This window comes from Alligator mississippiensis, chromosome 1 (genome assembly GCF_030867095.1).
Source record: "Alligator mississippiensis isolate rAllMis1 chromosome 1, rAllMis1, whole genome shotgun sequence".
Lineage (NCBI taxonomy): Eukaryota > Metazoa > Chordata > Crocodylia > Alligatoridae > Alligator > Alligator mississippiensis.
In genome coordinates, this window is record NC_081824.1 from 133,779,405 (window position 1) to 133,795,908 (window position 16,504).

General features: G+C 45.1%; 1 protein-coding gene across 5 annotated transcripts in view; it reads left to right on the plus strand.

The window, feature by feature from the left end:
• The first annotated feature begins 11,104 nt into the window (after positions 1 to 11,104).
• TIAM2 (TIAM Rac1 associated GEF 2) overlaps positions 11,105 to 16,504 on the plus strand; it is a 273,941-nt gene continuing 268,541 nt past the window's right edge. For 3 of the 5 annotated variants that reach the window (XM_019479735.2, XM_019479733.2, XM_014596747.3), the window contains exon 1: positions 11,203 to 11,357. The gene's annotated coding sequence lies outside the window, so the exon portion shown is untranslated. The other 2 variants (XM_019479734.2, XM_019479736.2) reach the window with 2 other exon arrangements.

A 16,504-nucleotide genomic window follows, 5' to 3' on the forward strand; every position in this document is an offset into this window, starting at 1 on the left:
CTGCTGTAGCTATGTGAGCTTAGGTTGCTGACTGAGGGACAGGGCATGCTAGTGCAGCAGCTCAGCTGGAATGGACTCCACAGGGACATTCCTGGTACCCCATTCACTTTCCTTCTCCCCTGCTTGATATTCTTCTGGGTTCAGGGTTGTGCTTCCCACAGGAAGGCCTGGGTGGCAGGGCACATCCCACTCGCATTACTCACTCCCCTCTCCTACAGATACACTGCAGGGCATGGGGCTGTGCCCACTGTGCAGTGCTGTCTCTGCTGTGGAAAAGACTCCCTGGGGGAGGGGTCCATGCCTGTGTCCCCTCTAGTTCGGCACTCGTAGCTGGTGCTCCCTGAGCCCCATCCTAGTTATGCTTCTGCTTACAATTAGCCCAGAATACTTACCTCTAGATAACTGAAATCTAAGGGGTAAAGGGTCTAAATTCACAGATTGATAAACTAGGCACTTAAGGAGAATGTAAGAGGAATTTAGACAACTAAGTTGCAAAAAGTGATCTAGCACACAGCAGACACCAAACTCATTAGGCATCTACATTAATGTTGTGTCAACATTTCAGGGTGCAAAGTACCCTAGACACCCAAATGTGTGCTTCCACGTAAGGACAGAAGTGCCTCATCTCAGTGTCTAGGCACCTTAGTTTCCATCTAAGTTCCACTGTGAACCAGATGTGAGATGGAGCAGGACCTGACTCCATCATCTAAGTTTCCAATGGGTCCTAATTCAATAAGCATGCTGTGGACACACCTAATGAACCCTGATAGCATTGAGTTCAGTACATAATGAAGCAGCCACAGCCACTTTTATTCAAATTTGTGGTCAGAGGAGGAGCCATGCACCTTTGTATAACAGGCTAGGGTTCAGACAGAAAGTGGAAAAACTAGATTATAGCCCCTCCTTAGACTGAGTGATCTAACCATCAGACTAAAGAGTAGGGTAGGTAAGAGCATGCTTCACTCCTCCTGTTGAAGCTGGGCTGTTGTGTAACCAAGACTACAACAATCATGGGGCCAAAAATTGAACAAGCAAGGGTGGGCATGGCTCTGTACCCAATAGTTAAGGCACTTGCCTGGGAAGAGAAAGTCCTGAACTCTGGTCCATACTTCCTGGATTATTTCTACATTTTATATTAGAGAGTCATTGAATAAAAAAAAAGAATCATGAGTGCTAGGAGCAAAACCCAGGTTTCCTCATCTCAGCTGAATGCCCTAACCATATTTGCTCTCCTTGTCCACTGGCTATTGAAGTCTTGTCTGTACAATGCCCAATTTCAACAAGACAGGTAGAAGATAGATATCCTCAATTATTCATCTCAGGAGGTGAAAAATATGATGTTCCTGAACTATTCACCTCTCTCAGGAGGTGACCCCTTTGAGGCTGAGGAAGGCTTTCCAGGTTTTCCTCTGCAAGTGTTTTAACCTCCAGACTATTAAGCCAAAGGTGGGCTCCACCACTTGGCTCAATTTTGCATCAAAAAAAGATTCCAGCCTCCATAGATAGAGTCAGCCAATGTGCAGTCCTGAGTCAGGGTGCCCAAGCTCCAGGGACAGCAGGAATTCAGACACACCCTTGTGGTCAGTGTTTCCTGTAGACTACCTCTAAGCAGCTGTCTGACCCGTGTTGAGGCTCTCTTAGTTACCATCAGGAAGTTCTTCTCCTCCTTGACTGTCTAAGGAATTTAGATGCCTATTCCCATTTCTTTGAATCACCCTCCAGGGACCAGACATGAAGATTTTCCACAGTCTGTAGCCTAAGCCTGGATTTTGCCCTATTTTCCTCTAGGTCCGGCTAGTTCAAATACAGCACAGCATCAACCCACTAATACAAACACGCCCTGAACAAGGTCAGATCTAACATGTGATGCAATAGATAGAAGCTAGTCTAGCCAAAATCAATGAAAGCAATTAAAAGAATTAAAAAAAATGAGAGCGAGAAAAAAGTATCTAACATGTATTGGTGAGAAACAATAAAGCAAAACAAAGCCACTAGATACAAGACAGCAAAAAACAGCCTCGTGGAAGAAAGCCACCCCAAAAGGCCAGTGCAGCTGGGCATCTTTTCATGAAGTAAACAGCAAAACTCCCGTGGACTTCAGTGGCATGACTTTCTGAATTATGATTTGGGATGTTTAATTAAAAATAAAATGTTTTGGGCCTTTGTTCTTTAGTTTCCTAATGTAGAAGCCAGCACCATGTACCTGCAAGGGCCAGAAGTCTGTGAAAATAGAGACAATTAGACTTCACCACCCATAACTGCAAGAATCAGCATGAGATAGAGAATTAACCAGCACCTGGAGACCAGAAAATCAGAGTAAAGCAGAAGCAGTCTGTCAGAAAACCAGACATGCAGTGAGGTCATGAGGGAAGAGATAAAGAGATTTTGCTTCTAAAAAGGGAGAGAGAGAGACTCTCTGAGGACTAGCAGAGACACCAACCACTGAGCAGAAATCCCCATAAGAAATGAATCAGTGAAAGACATTGTTCCACAGCAAACTAAGCAGAGGATTAAAGTGACTAGCTAACAAACTAGTTCCCCAACAGGAAAAATCAGGAAGGTGAGAGATATGGAGCAGCTAGGAACAACAACACAATCTTACAATAATAGTATTTGATTCTGCATCTTGAAAGCGTAACGCATGCGTGCATTAGAGACAGATGGCTTTTATTAGAATATAACAACACCATAAAGGGAAGAATCCAAACCCAAACCATTTCCTTTAATCTTCCTTAAGAATCAAAGGTTGAGCAGCAAGATTTGGACCAGGTATAAAATTCCCCAAAGAAAAGGAAAATCCACAGCTTGATTGTGCGCTACCTGTGTGTTTTATCCTACCAAAATTTCCATTGATTTCAGTACGAGTTTTGTTTGAGTGAGTTATGGATAAGGACTTAATGACTGGTCATAAGCAGATTAATTTAAAAGTGGCTAAGGAAGGGATCATTCCATGATTTTAGCAAGGTTTATAACCTTGCTATAGGAGTAAATTTACTATACGTAGCATTTGACAGACATATTAGAACTGAATATGAGGGAAAAAATGGATGAAAGTTTCTGAAAATGTTCTCTTGTGTCTTATCTGGTAGGCAACTAGTTCAGGATTCTGTAGGTCTAAAGAAAGTTTCCCTTGCTAGAGTACAGTAATATTTTACCTATCAATTTTCCAGAGCCACATCTAAGTGGTTTCCATATCTAAATGAGTGGTTTCCATTGCAGTCTTTGCAAAGTTACCAACTTTTGTGATTTCATTGTGAGTCACGTGATATTCAATGTAGCTCCTCAAGCCTGAGCTCCTGAAATCACTTGGACATGTGAGAATTTCAGCTTTCATTTTTTCAAAAAGTAAGTTTCTAGTGTCATGAAGTAAGCTGGTAAATGTGATCTATGTGTTAGTCCAAAAATTCAAAAGACAGATGTTACTCACAATATTATGATTTTTCAAGATGCAATTTATGTATTCTCTATGTTTACTATTGACAAGCCTGTCTTTGATTGCTGTGTCTTCCACTGATCTCTGCAGAGGTGTTTCAAAATTTAGTTGGCAAGTAGGATGAGTAGGAATCAGATGAAAACTTATAGAAACTTTCTTGGGAGGAGCTGCAAACAGAAAGAGCCATATTATTTTTACAGGTGTATAAAAGATAAAGAACCTCTATACTGACTGTACAGGGGAAAATAGGTCATTGTATAGAGTATATAAAAGCAGAAGAAACATTACTAACTACATTTAACTACAATTTCTGCATCTCAAGGTGTTGATAGGGCCAGAATATGTGACAGGTGGAACCCTTTCCCAGGAATCCATCTAACAGATTCTTGTTACTTAATAGTCAGTTGTCTGATATTTTTCTGTCCATTGCTTGCTTCAAATGCAGTGAAGATACAATTTCTTTGATTGATAATGTGTTTTTTTAATTTGTTAAAAACTGGTTATTATTCATTAGTTTTAGTGAACTGAATAATAAAATTGTTGTGTTAATTTATTTTGTCTTTTATGCATCATGATAATTAATAATGACATCAAAATATGTACACATTTTTTCCTGGTTAAACTCATACTGTAAAGGTCAATAGGTGAAATTCTGCCTTTTAATTGACCCTCATTGTGAGACCTGTCATGCGTTTTAGTTCCAAAGTTGCCTGGGTTCTTCATACTTGGAAGAGTTCACAACACAGTGCAGTTTCCTTTGATTGAAGATACCCACTTCCAAGTGGTTAATTCAATCTGTAGTTCACTAGCATTCTTGGACACCTTGCTGATGCTGAGCTTTCACCAAGCAGCATCTACAAGTAATGCTTTCTATCAGATCAAGTTAGCTAGGATCTGGTCTTTTACTCGGCAATGGTTATTCGACTCTTATTACCATTCAGAGCAATGCAGTGTACCTGGATATGAAGGGTGACGCACTAAGGAAACTCAAACTAACACAGACCTTTCCAGTGCATCTCCTCATCAACACAAGCTACTCTGAACATGTCCTCCACTCTGCTGTACAATTTCAAATCTGCTTTTCAGGGTCTTCATCTTCAGGTTTTCTAAAAAATGACTTTAAGTTTAGGATGAAGACTATTGCCCACTACTTTGTTCCTTTAACTCCTAGAATCGTCTATGACGCAGGTATAGTCTGTCTGCGTGGGAAGCCAAATTTTGTTGGCAGCTAGTATGAGATTCTGGAATGACCCCCTCCCCCCCACTGCACAAGGCACTAAGAACCATCATTAATCTCACCATCTTCCACTCCAAGCACAAGACACATTTCATTTCCTTTTCCTTCTCTAACATAAACGTGCTGTTTCCTTGTATTCCTCTACGTATCAGATTTCACCTAATGTATCATCTTATACTTAGATTGTAAACTCTTTGGTGCAGGGACCATCATTTGGTCTGGGTTTGGGCAGTGTTGTAGATATCACAGTACTACCAATAAATATTACTGCTAACAGTAACAGGTATATTTACAACAAAAAACTCCAAGAACAAAACCAAATAAACCAAAACCACCAACAAAGCCCCCCGCCCAAAACTCCCCAGAACAAACAAGCAAACAACCCCCCCCCAAAAAAAAAAACAAAAAACAACCCTTCAACATCTGCATTTGCCTCTCCCCACTTCGGAGAGTAGGAGGGAATAAACAGCTTGTGACATATTAGCCACATTGCATAAAGTATTACTAAAGGAACTCAAATAACTAGGGCACAGTGGTGGGCTGGATCTAGCTTGCTGAAGGATTTTGTCCAGCCCTTGGCAGGTCCCTCAGTCCTACCTAGCCAGGCGCAGGAGGCAGTCTAGGTTGCGGCACGTGCAGCCAGTCCTGCTGCCCCCAGGTGTGCAGTGGGGTTGGGGCAACACGGTGACTGGAATCCATTTCTTGGCAGCCCCAGTGGTGGTGTTTCCTTCTGGCTGCTGTTGCTGGACCCAACCCAACTGCCCAGGTACCCACTACCCAGCTGTCCACTCTGCACCCATCACTGGCAGCAGGACCCACATGGGCAGGGCACATGGCCAGGCAGCTGGGATGGGGTCATGGGCTGGTGGGGAGCAGCCTCCAGGAGTGAGACAGGTGGGCAGATCTGGGGAGACCCCAGGATCTTGGGGTGGTGACAGCATGGGGCTGGGGGCTGGTGCAGAGCGGAGATACACAGCAGAGATGCCCCTGCAATGAGCACGAGTTCTGCGGACAGGGGCATGAAGGGAGCAGATTGCAGCTCTGCCCTAGATCTGGCCCTGTGCTATCACCACCCCAAAATCCTAGTCCCCACCCTGGATGCAGTTCCATGCCCTCCTGTGGATCTATCCCATTCACCCAGCTGCACATCCTGCCCATTCAGCTCCCACTGGTCTCCATGGAGGCCCCAGGATTGTGGGGCAGTGACAGCATGGGGCTGGGGCCAGGGCCAGGGCAGAGCCCTGCTTCTATGGATAGGGATATGCAAGGAGCACACTGTGGGTCTTTCCCCAGCCCCAACCCTGTGCTGTCACTGCCCCAAGATCCTGGGGTCTCCATGGAGACTGGCTTGGACTCACATGGGTAGGGTGCTGGCCGAGCAGCTGGGATGGGGCCATGGGCTGGCAGAGAGTGAGATGCGCAGGTGGGGTTGCGGAGGTCCTGGGATCTTGGGGTGGTGACAGAGTGGGGCCGGGGCCAGGGCAGAGCCATGATTCACTCCCTGCACCCCGCTACCCGTGGAACTGGCGTCCGTTGTTGCAGCGTATGGACAGCACATCCTAGCTATGCCCCTGACCCTGGCCCCATGCTCTCACTGCCTTGTGCCTCATGCCATGATCCCAGCCTTGCCCATCCATCCCACTCCTGAACACCATTCCACACCTACCCACAGTCCCATCCCACATCAGGAGTTTGGGTGAGTTGTTGTGGTGCAGGGGAGGAAGGGGGTGGTGACCTGGTCCACGACAGCTCAGCAAAACTCCCTATGTGGCCCATGGGCCCAAATAATTGCCCACCCTTGTACTATAGGGAATTAATAACCATATAAGCCTTAAAAGCTTGAATAGACTAGTTAAACACACAAAGGTAGTGCACATTTTCTAACATATTTTGTTATTTGGCTGCATCTTGGCAGAATTTTGCTCTAGGAGTTCTTTAAATGGGGAGAAAACTAACCACAAAAGCAGAACAGGTCATCCCAAAGAAGAGAAAAGCAACAATATGAGGAGGGGTACATCATATGGGGGAAGGGTTCATAATCATAATGACTGTCACTTGTATCCAAGTATGACTACTACTAATCCTGGAAATCTGTTTCCATATGTAGGGTTCAGGAAACATGGCAGGGCAAGTTGGTGTCTACATTTCCTCCTACTGTCGGCCAAAGTGGTGTGATGATGTTCTGTTGCTCATTCTGCTTCCTTCGTAGTGGAGTGCCAAGCTCACCTATCATGGACCATATCCTCCCAGGTCATTAAGTCCAGCCTGGCAGACTGTATGTGCTGCTTGATGCAGTCTTTGTAGCAGAGTTTGGGTGGGTTGATCTATTGTTAAATGCAGGTGTCATTTATTTGCAACTCTTGGTGCCTGGAGCATCTCTATACCTCATCCGCTCCCTACATCCCCTTTTAAATCTTGAGAAAAGAAAAGTATATATCCAGTCCTTTACCTTCCCTATGTTGCTTGATTTCTCCTACTGGTTGCTATTACTAATGATTTAACATGATTATTTACAGTGAGTTTATTAAGTTTGTTGGTATCTTGCTCAAATACAAATGATTCTTTCAGAAAAAACAAAGAAAAAAACCTTGCTTTGAATAGTTTACAACCCAAAGTCCCAGTCCTATAACTACTTACCTGCACCTATATACTGATAGTAGTAATCAGTAATACTGATATCTATGTGGTGGTGAAGGTGCACAACAGTGCCATCAGCTGCAGGACTGGAGCTCTAAAGCCCAAATCTGCAAACTTGTATACATATGGGTAATTTTACTTACGTAGTAGCACCAGCAGAGCCGGTGGGATTTTTAGTCATATATAAGGGTAATTTTACTTGCTTGAATAGTAGTACCAGCAGAGGCAGTGAGCTGTGAGGAAATTATATATGTTTACTTGATATTTTTATGTTATGACTAAAAATAAGGTGGGGAGGTAGCAACAATGGTCCCTGGCTGATTTCAGTGAACATTTCAGCTAAACAATGAGGATTTCAGCTAAAAATTGATGGCCTGAGGTGAATTGCTGATAACAGGAAGGAGAGAGGTGGAGTAATGACAAAAAGATCCCACTCATATGTGGAGCTCTGTATTGCGAGGCAGCTGGGGAAGTGTGCAGCCTGTTTGAAAGCAGTATGGCTTCATGCGGGCCCATAAAGACCTCTTTGTGACAATGGAGACAGGGACTGTGCTATATCTCACGACATTTTTAGGGCGTCCCTTTCAAAGAAAAATGTTTCTTTTTATGCTTGCATAAAGAATTCTCCAGAGTCCTACACACATGCTTGTGTTTCTAAGTCAGTAGGAACATTTGAAACCCCCGACTGTTATTTAGTAACAAGGTATGAAGGATTGTTTTTGCTTGAAGACCAAAGCATTCAGAACAACCATCCTTGACCCTCAATTTGCTGACAACTGCCCTATCCTTGTGCATGCTGAGAAAAACCTCCAGACTGCACTGGATCTCTTTGCGGAAGTCTATCGAACTTTGGGCCTCTTAACATTGAGAAAACTAACGAGCTCTATCTGTCTGCTCCATGCCATGAATGTAACCACCCTCTTCAAATTATAATCGAGGGAAAAACCCTGGAAGTAGTCGAGCACTTCTCTTGATAGCCACCTCTCTCAGAGAACGAACGTTGATGAGGAGATCCAGCACAGGATCTGGTGTGCAAGTGCCTTCTTCAGAAAATTGCTTTGGCATGTTTTTATCGGTCATGATCTCCAGAAAGACACTAAGATCTGGTTTGCAATGCAGTCATGATCCCCAGTCTCCTCTATGGGTGTGAAACATGGGTGACCTACTGTTGTCATCGCAAGAGCCTAGAGAGGTATCACCAATGGTGTCTCTGAAAAATCCTCCACATCAAATTGGAAGATCGCTGTACAAAAGCCAGCTTCCTTGCTGAAACCAGTGTTACAAGCATTGAGTCACTGATCCTCAAGCACCGACTTTGCTGGATTGGACATTGTGTGAGGCTGCTTGACTCTCAGCTCCCAAAACAAGTGCTCTACTCCCAGCTTATTTGTGGCCTGAGATCCTGCAGTGGCCAGAGGAAATGCTGAAAGGACAACTTGAAGGCAAACCTCAAGAAAACGGCTGACAAGAGCTGAGAAGAGCTGGTTGCTGGCTGAAGCAGCACTGCAACCTCAACTAAGCAGCAGCCTGCTTTGAGGTAAAGTGTCTTGTCCTTGAAACAGAGAGCAGAGGAAGGAAAAGGAGTGAAATCTCATCCTACAGTCTAGTCCCTGTAGAACAACCTGAAACTTTTGCTGATGGATCGGTGGCTCACAGATTGGATTCTCAAATCACCTCCAGATCCATCAGTGAGCCATGGTAGAGCTTATCCTCAGAGGGATTGCCAGTGATGATTTGGGGGGGGAAGGGTCCTCTTTTGAAAGCAGGTTTTGTTCCTTTTCCACAGACTTCAATACAGCTTTGCACTTCTCAACCTTTTCAGACTTGCAGCACCTTTTGTCAGACTCTGGGCACCCCTCAGGAAACACTGGCTCTCAGTTTCCATGCAGTTTTGGAGCACAGAAAACAACACAGACTTTATTTTTCTGTGGCAAAGCACTCAGAAAGACCCTGACCAGGCAACATGGGTTGGAAAGTTCTGGGTTTACCTCTGCACTGCTGTACCAACCACAGGTCTATCTGACTCGTATGGGGAACATGGGGCTCACGCCCACATGGGAACTAGACTGGTCTCAGTGATGATGAAGTGAGTGTCACCACCCATACATGGGAAGCAAGAGGGCCAGAAAGCCAGGAGCAGGTTGAATGGTCAATGTCACTAAGACCTTGGGCACCCAAAGGAGGGCTGTAAGGGCATTCATAGACAATGTGGTGAACTGTCTGAGCCTGAGCACCACAGCTACAGCCAGTGTCATTGGAGAGGTGCCAAGAGTGCATGCTTGTCCTGAACTGTCCAATGCCCGTTCTGAGATGGTTTAGAGCAGTTTAGAGTCCAGGCCCTGCGGGGCAGCTGCCATCCCAAGGGGTGGAAGCTGGTGCTGGGGATGAACAGCTGCAGTTCTTGTCCAGCACATTTCCTGCTCCACGGATGGGAGGTCATGCTGTAGCTGACATGCCATCTACAGATTTGAGGAGCCTAAGTGAAGAACAGGTTCTGCGACTTCAGGTGGTAGTTGGTTTTCTGGCTTGCGGCTACTAGGCTGCAGTGCAAAGAATGGTCTGGATGGCTTTGAAGCCTAGGGCCAGGGTCGTGGTTTGTCTCCAAATCCAAGGGTGGGAAATGCCTGAGAGGACTGGTCAGTGGTCTGTGGTGGCAGATGGCAGAACAAGGGGCAATGGTCTCAAGTTGCAGCAGGGGAAGTTTAGGTTGGATACAGCCAGCTCTCAGATTTAGGACACAATAGGTTCCTGAAAACTGTGTCTTAAATTGAAACGTTGTAACTTGGAACAGATTTTCCTATAGGAAACAATGTTATAAATGGGGGATTGGTTCCTGAAGCAAGTCCCCATATCCTATTTTCACCAAAAATAGCCCAGAATTTTGTACTCAGTTGATTACAGATGAGTAATATAGCTACATTAATGCATTTATATTTTAAATAGCAGTCATACTGATTTGGAAGGACTTCTTTTAGGTGACTTTCCAGGCCTTTTGAAGGGCTCTTGGTAGGACTTTTTGAAGGGCTCTTGGCTGGAGTTTTCTCCAAAGTCTTGGCTGCAGGTTTTTCTGGAGTCTTGTCTGCTTTCTTAAAGAAAAAGTGTCCAAGGAAGTTTGGACAGATGTTCTCCGGGGAGATGAGCGATGCAGTGAACATGTTCACTGGCATCGCATCAAGCATTGTAAAGCCAAGTCAGAAAGTTGAAACAGGGTGTCAGTTTAGGAACGTTGTAATGCGAAACGTTGTTAAGTTGAGGACTGCGCCTGTATGAGGAAAAGCGCTCTCTCAGGAGGAGGGTGGTGAAGCAGTGAAACGGGTTACCTCGAGCAGGGCCGGATTAAAGCAGAGGCAAACTAGCCACCCTCAGTGAAGAAGGGGCCCGGTTGTGCTCAGCTGACATTATAATTACTGAGTGAAAAAAAGCAATCGAAACATTTCATCTGCAGAGGTGGGGGCACGAGTTTGTTTGCCTAGGGCCCACTAAGGGGTTTAATCCCCCGGGACCTGCAGAGGTGGCAGAGTCTGCACCCTCGGAGGTTTTTAAGACTCTCCTTGGGTGGGATGCGGCAGTTGGGGCTGCCCTGCTTTGCGCAGGGGTTGCACTGGGTGCCCTCCCGAGGCAGCCCTCATTTCCCGCGATTCCCTGCCAGGCCCGCGGGGCCGCCCGGAGGAGGCCGGGGCGGTCTCTGTCTCCACACAGGAGCTGGCTGGGGCCGGGGATGCCGGGGCAGGCGGCGACAGCCGCCCCTCCCCGCCCCTCGTGTGTCCCGGGGGCGGGTCCCGGCACAGGCGGCGCCGCGCGCGGGCGGGGGGCTGCGAAGCGGCCGCAGCCGCAACAAAGTCGGGGCAGAAACTTCCCCGCGCGGGGCTGCGCCGCCAGGTAAGCGGGGCGCGTCGGGGCTGCGGCGCTGCACTCCTCCCCCTCCCGCGGGCTCCTGGCCGGGCGGGGCCGCTCCAGCTTCTGCACAGGACGGCTGGGGGCAAGATCCTGCGCCCACCTCACCCCTGCCCCGGGCCAGCTGGGACAAAGCTGAGCCTGCCTCACCTCCAGGTGAGCTCCGGAGGCCCCTTGCGGCTGGCCCGTCTCTCTCCGAGTCTCCCCAGGGCTTGGTTTCCACCCCGCTTTGGGAGCCAGACCCGGGATTGCCAACCGGGCGAGCTGGGGCGGCACCCGAGGGAGCGCAGAGCTCTCCTCACCGCGGGGATGCCAGGGCAGGCGAGGCGAGGCGAGGCGAGGCGGCACCCCGACACTTTCCCCGCAGCAATCCGTAGCGGGGGCGGGGGCGGCTTTCTTCCCCACAGGAGGAACAGAAACCTGCTCTGGTTATTTTGCTCGGCTCCAAAAAAAGAAGAGTGGAAATCTAAGAGCCAAAATGGTTCTTTAGGTAGATGTGATTATCTTTTATTAGACCACCTAAGTAGTTGGGGGGGGGGGGGAAATGCTCTTTGCAAGCTTTTGGACAGAGCTTGCAAAGAACACTTCCCCCCCGCCCAAAAACTTGCAAAGAATAATTTTCCCCCCAACTGTTTAGTTGGTCTAAAAAGAGATACATCCTATCTACCCTAACAACCTTGTCTTGCCTATATGTCCTTAGACCAGCACAGCTACAACCAACAACCCTAAAGCTAAGAGCCAGCTATTTTTGAGGGTGCCTTGATCCTATCCACAGTCTAAAAAGGTGGGGAAGCGCTGAACTGGACAGCTGGCTGCTGGGTGCTTCAGAAACCCCTGCAACTGGGTCTTGAAAACAAAATGATGCAGGGAGGAAGCCTGGGGTTCTGCAGCTAAGGTTTTAAATCCCTTAAAGGGTTGGAGGGGTGGGGAGGAACTGCTTATTCAGGAGGTTGGTGAAAGCCTGTGAGTAATCTTAGTGCAACTTTTTCATGGAAGCGAGGCTTTATTTGAAAAAGCTGTGCAGCCTTGTGCTAAACCCTGTCCAGCTGGAGCTATCCCTGAGCTTAGACTCCACTAGCCCCAGGCACTGCCTGTCTGGTGACACTTGTAATGATTAAGGCATCAGAGTGTTGTGATAAGGCTATTATTCACAAATAAGACGGGGGATGCAGCTACCAATCTACCCTGTTATGGATGTTGTCCCTCCTCCAGCTGCCACGGCTGGTGACCTGCTTATTAAATCAGGGGGCACCTGCTTCTTTTAATGCCCTTTAAACAAATAATGAAGCTATTTGTTTTAGTATAAGAAGTACATACTATGATGGGAGGAGAAAGGCTTTTCTTTGTCACAGGCATCACTTTATTTTTCCAGGAGGAATCTGCAAAGCAAGTTTTTATCAGACTACAAGCATGCAATGCAACTAGTTTAGGTAGGTCTTAGTTCAAGATGCCTTGCTAGCTCTTTCTCTCTCTAAAATTAAAAAACGGAGGTAAAATAAGGAGGAAAGAAACCATTTGGAAATGGCAATGTAAATAAAAAGTACAGTATATTAGTGCAACTTTGAGCATAGCCGTGTGTGTGAAAACAATAGTTGTACCAAATTTAATACCTGGGCATAAGGGAGGGGAATTTTGTCTTTGTGTGTGCAGAGCTCCTGTGCATGTGAATCCAAGGATGTAATCAGACTTTGTAGGGAACCCATGCAGCATTTCTTGCACCTTAGGAGCTCCTACTGAAACTAGGTTAATGCTGACATACCTGGCCCCCCTCTTGAATCCAACTGGTGTGTAAAGCTGAAGCAGCTCATTGCATGTAATGGGATTTTGTGTGTGTGTGCACAAGTAATGTGTAGTGGAACTGATATTTTGTAGTATGAGTTCACTAGATTAGTGTAAGTGGAGTTTGAAAGCTAACATTTTAAGAGAGCAAGACTTGTAGTCTGGTGGGGCTACAATCTTCCAGGTGCTTTTGCACGTGCTTAACTGGACAACCATCCATAGTCTCACTGTCTTCAATGGGACAAATAACAGCAAAGTTAAACACGTGCATTTATATTGGCTTTAAATACCAGTCAACCACAAAGCTTAGGTTGGAAATATGCAGCATTTTTATGGAAAGTCTATTAGTTTTAAAGCTCCTCAGGGAAGGAACTGCTCCTTTGTTTATAGAATGGTTAAGACAGCGGAGTCCTGATCTTGGTTAAGACGTTAAGACAATACTGCCATAGTAATAGATGATTATCATGTATGTGGTGAATTCATCACAATAGCTGTGGAAGTAACAGGAGCTTTTCCAGAGAGCAAAGTATGTTATATGTGTTTCCTATCCTTTGAGCTGGCTTTATGATTGAAAAGTTGTAATAGCTTTTTAATTCTATTGTGGGGGTTTTGTTTTGGTGAACTTTGTTAACTTTTTTTCCGATGATAGGAACTGTCCAGTTTTTCAAGCTGTTTCATGTCTGTATCTGTATATAAACAGTAACACCCAGAGGCCCCAAGTAAGATTGAGGTCCCATTGTATACTCTTGGTAACAGTTGTAAGTCTTTTAAAGTACATCCAAGAAAACTACAAAGAAAAGATTATACGCTCCTGGAAACAGGGACCTTTTGTCTTCATATGGCTTTGTACACCATCACATGTGATGGAACCATATGAAATAACATGAACAAATGTGCTTTGTATGGTTGGACATAGCTGTGCATGTTGCATGGGTAACAAACCACAAATTTATTACAAAAAGTCTACAGCATTTTATTCAGTTAAGTGCCTTATTACTGAGTTTAGCCATAAAGAAATGCTATGGAAATAATACGGTAAGTCTAAAGTAGTGGTCTTCAATGCAGGGATGAAAGTGGTGATGGCTGTAGACTTGGCTTCAATGATTGGATTCTCTTAAAAAGATCCAAAAAAGGTGTTCAATTGCCATAGAAATCTAAGTTCAAATGTGACCGTGCTGAACGGTCTCGTATACATTTACAATTGTACACGGAAGTCCAGATCCTGAAGTCTTATTAGTAAAAGGGGCCTAGAGTTGAGCATGTGCTTAGATGTCTGCATGATTGGGATCTTAATCTTTTTTTAAAGAGGGTGGCTAGCTTCTTTACTGGGTGTATGTTGGAGTAGCTCCATTGACTTCAGCCTTGGTCCCATTGAAAGGTAGTGGTCCCTGAGTCACTGAGATGCTTTTGACAAGTAACTTGTGCTGAACGGATTACACATGAATTGATTAAATCAAATATCGTAATATCTCACTGGAGGCAGAATTTTCCACCCTTAGTTACGATGTTTAACACACATATTCCATGGCAAATCCTGTTTGCATTTATAGTAGACACAGAACTCTCTGCTGCCTGTTTTGATGGCTTTGTATGACGATGTGCGTTTCATCTTTAAAAATCTGAATCCAGTTAAGAAAAGTTAAAGTAATATGGCAGAAACTTCAACAAATGCTGCCAATGAGATTATACAACACAATAGCTAAGGAATTTATTATGAAGCCTGTCCTTGATTCAAAAACAATGCTCTTCCCTAGTGGACTGTAGATATTTTATAGCTTCCTTTTCCCTCTCCCAACAGCTTGTGTATCACACTCTGTAACCACGGAAATGTATGCCTGTTCCCCTTTAGAAAATGCTTTGTGAAGCCTTTATTAGCAGTTGATGTGCTAGTAGTTATTGCTTGGGGCATCCCAGCTGAAACTAGGTTTATTGTCAGCAATGATTAAAATACAAGTGTTCCTTCCCTTTCTTTCTTTGTTCTCCCTCCATATTTCTTATTGGCTGTGCTGCACAGGAATCTATGTAAGCAGGCACTCAATGGCATAAAATACAGGGGTCTTCTACAACAAAGAATTTGGACTGTAAACCATAAGATAATTTTAACAAACAATAGTAGGTAACATTTGTTTCTTTTAAAGTCACTTTCCTTCCCCTCCTGCCTTCTACCTCTTCAACTTCTAATGTCATGGTTAGCTCCTAAAGAGCAGTGAAAGTAAATCAATTGTGCCTAGTGTTCTGATTGATTCATTGGTATTTCGGTAATAAAATATAACAAAAAGCTTTTGGTATGTACTTTGCGGAGTATAAAAATACTATTCCCAGGGTTTCAATTTTTGAGGAATTGGAAACTGGAGAATTGGAAAAAATGACTTTAGAAAATAAAATGTGGTTACTTTGTATTAAACATAATTGATTTATCTTGTATTGTATATTTCTATTCCTATTTTTATTTTAGATTTGCATCGGAGGATCTATCTTTATTTATCTCAATTTACAATCACATTTTAGCCTAGAAAGCAAAGCACCTATAAAAGGGCTTTGCTGTGCAAGCAAACTATTCAACTTACTGTCCATTGTGACTTGTCTCGCTGTCAGAGCTCTTGAGGTAGAATTCTCCTGTTTTGATTGCGAGTCAAAACCCAGGACAGTTAGACCGTGGATAAACGTGATGTCTGTTTTTACCGTTAGTATACAAAAGGCAGGGCAGGGTACCACTAAGACCAGTGATTCCCAAAGGGTATGCTGCAGCATGTTAGTGTGCCATGAGAGGAACAGAAGTGTGCTGAGAGATTTCCCTGTGCAAAGGAGTAAATGATTTCCTTCCCCATACAGCACCCTGTATCTGCCCCAGCTACTCCAGTGGTACCTCCCACTGTCTCTCTGAGGACTTTTGCCACTGCTGCAGCTTTCCCTACCTCCAAGCAGCTCCTATGTTAGGCCCTGCTCATGCTCCCAGCAGCGTGGAGGTGGACACACAGATAGAGCCCAGATCATCCCCTCCGCTCCTCCCATACTCCTGGGGCTAGCAGGAAGGGCTACAGGGGAGATTGCTAAGATGTGAGACCTTGCAGGAGCAGCCTTAGCAGTGGGAGCTGCCTATGTCTCCTGAAGTACAGACCAGGGTTTGGGAGGTAGAAGACAGTGGAAAGAACAGGGCACAACTTTTTTTTTCAACGGTACATCTCTGTACTGACATGCTTTCTTGTGGCAGGGGAATAGAATATCTCAGTTTTTTCCCCAGAACGTGTGTGTGTGTGTGTGTATACATAGAGCAGGGATATGTATACGGATGCAGCCAGTATGCTGTTATAATATTCATACATAGCTGGTCAGGTATGAAAATTAAATGTGCTGCCAATTTTAATCCAGGAAAAAAGTGTGCTCCAGGTATCAAAAGTTTGAGAAGCACTGTCTTAAATCAGTAATTTTTTTCAGTCATTGTACCTGGGGTGCTACCAGAACCTTTGGAGGGTGCCACAGTGTGAGGAGAAGAGCAGATAAGTGAGGCAGGGACATGTCTGAGT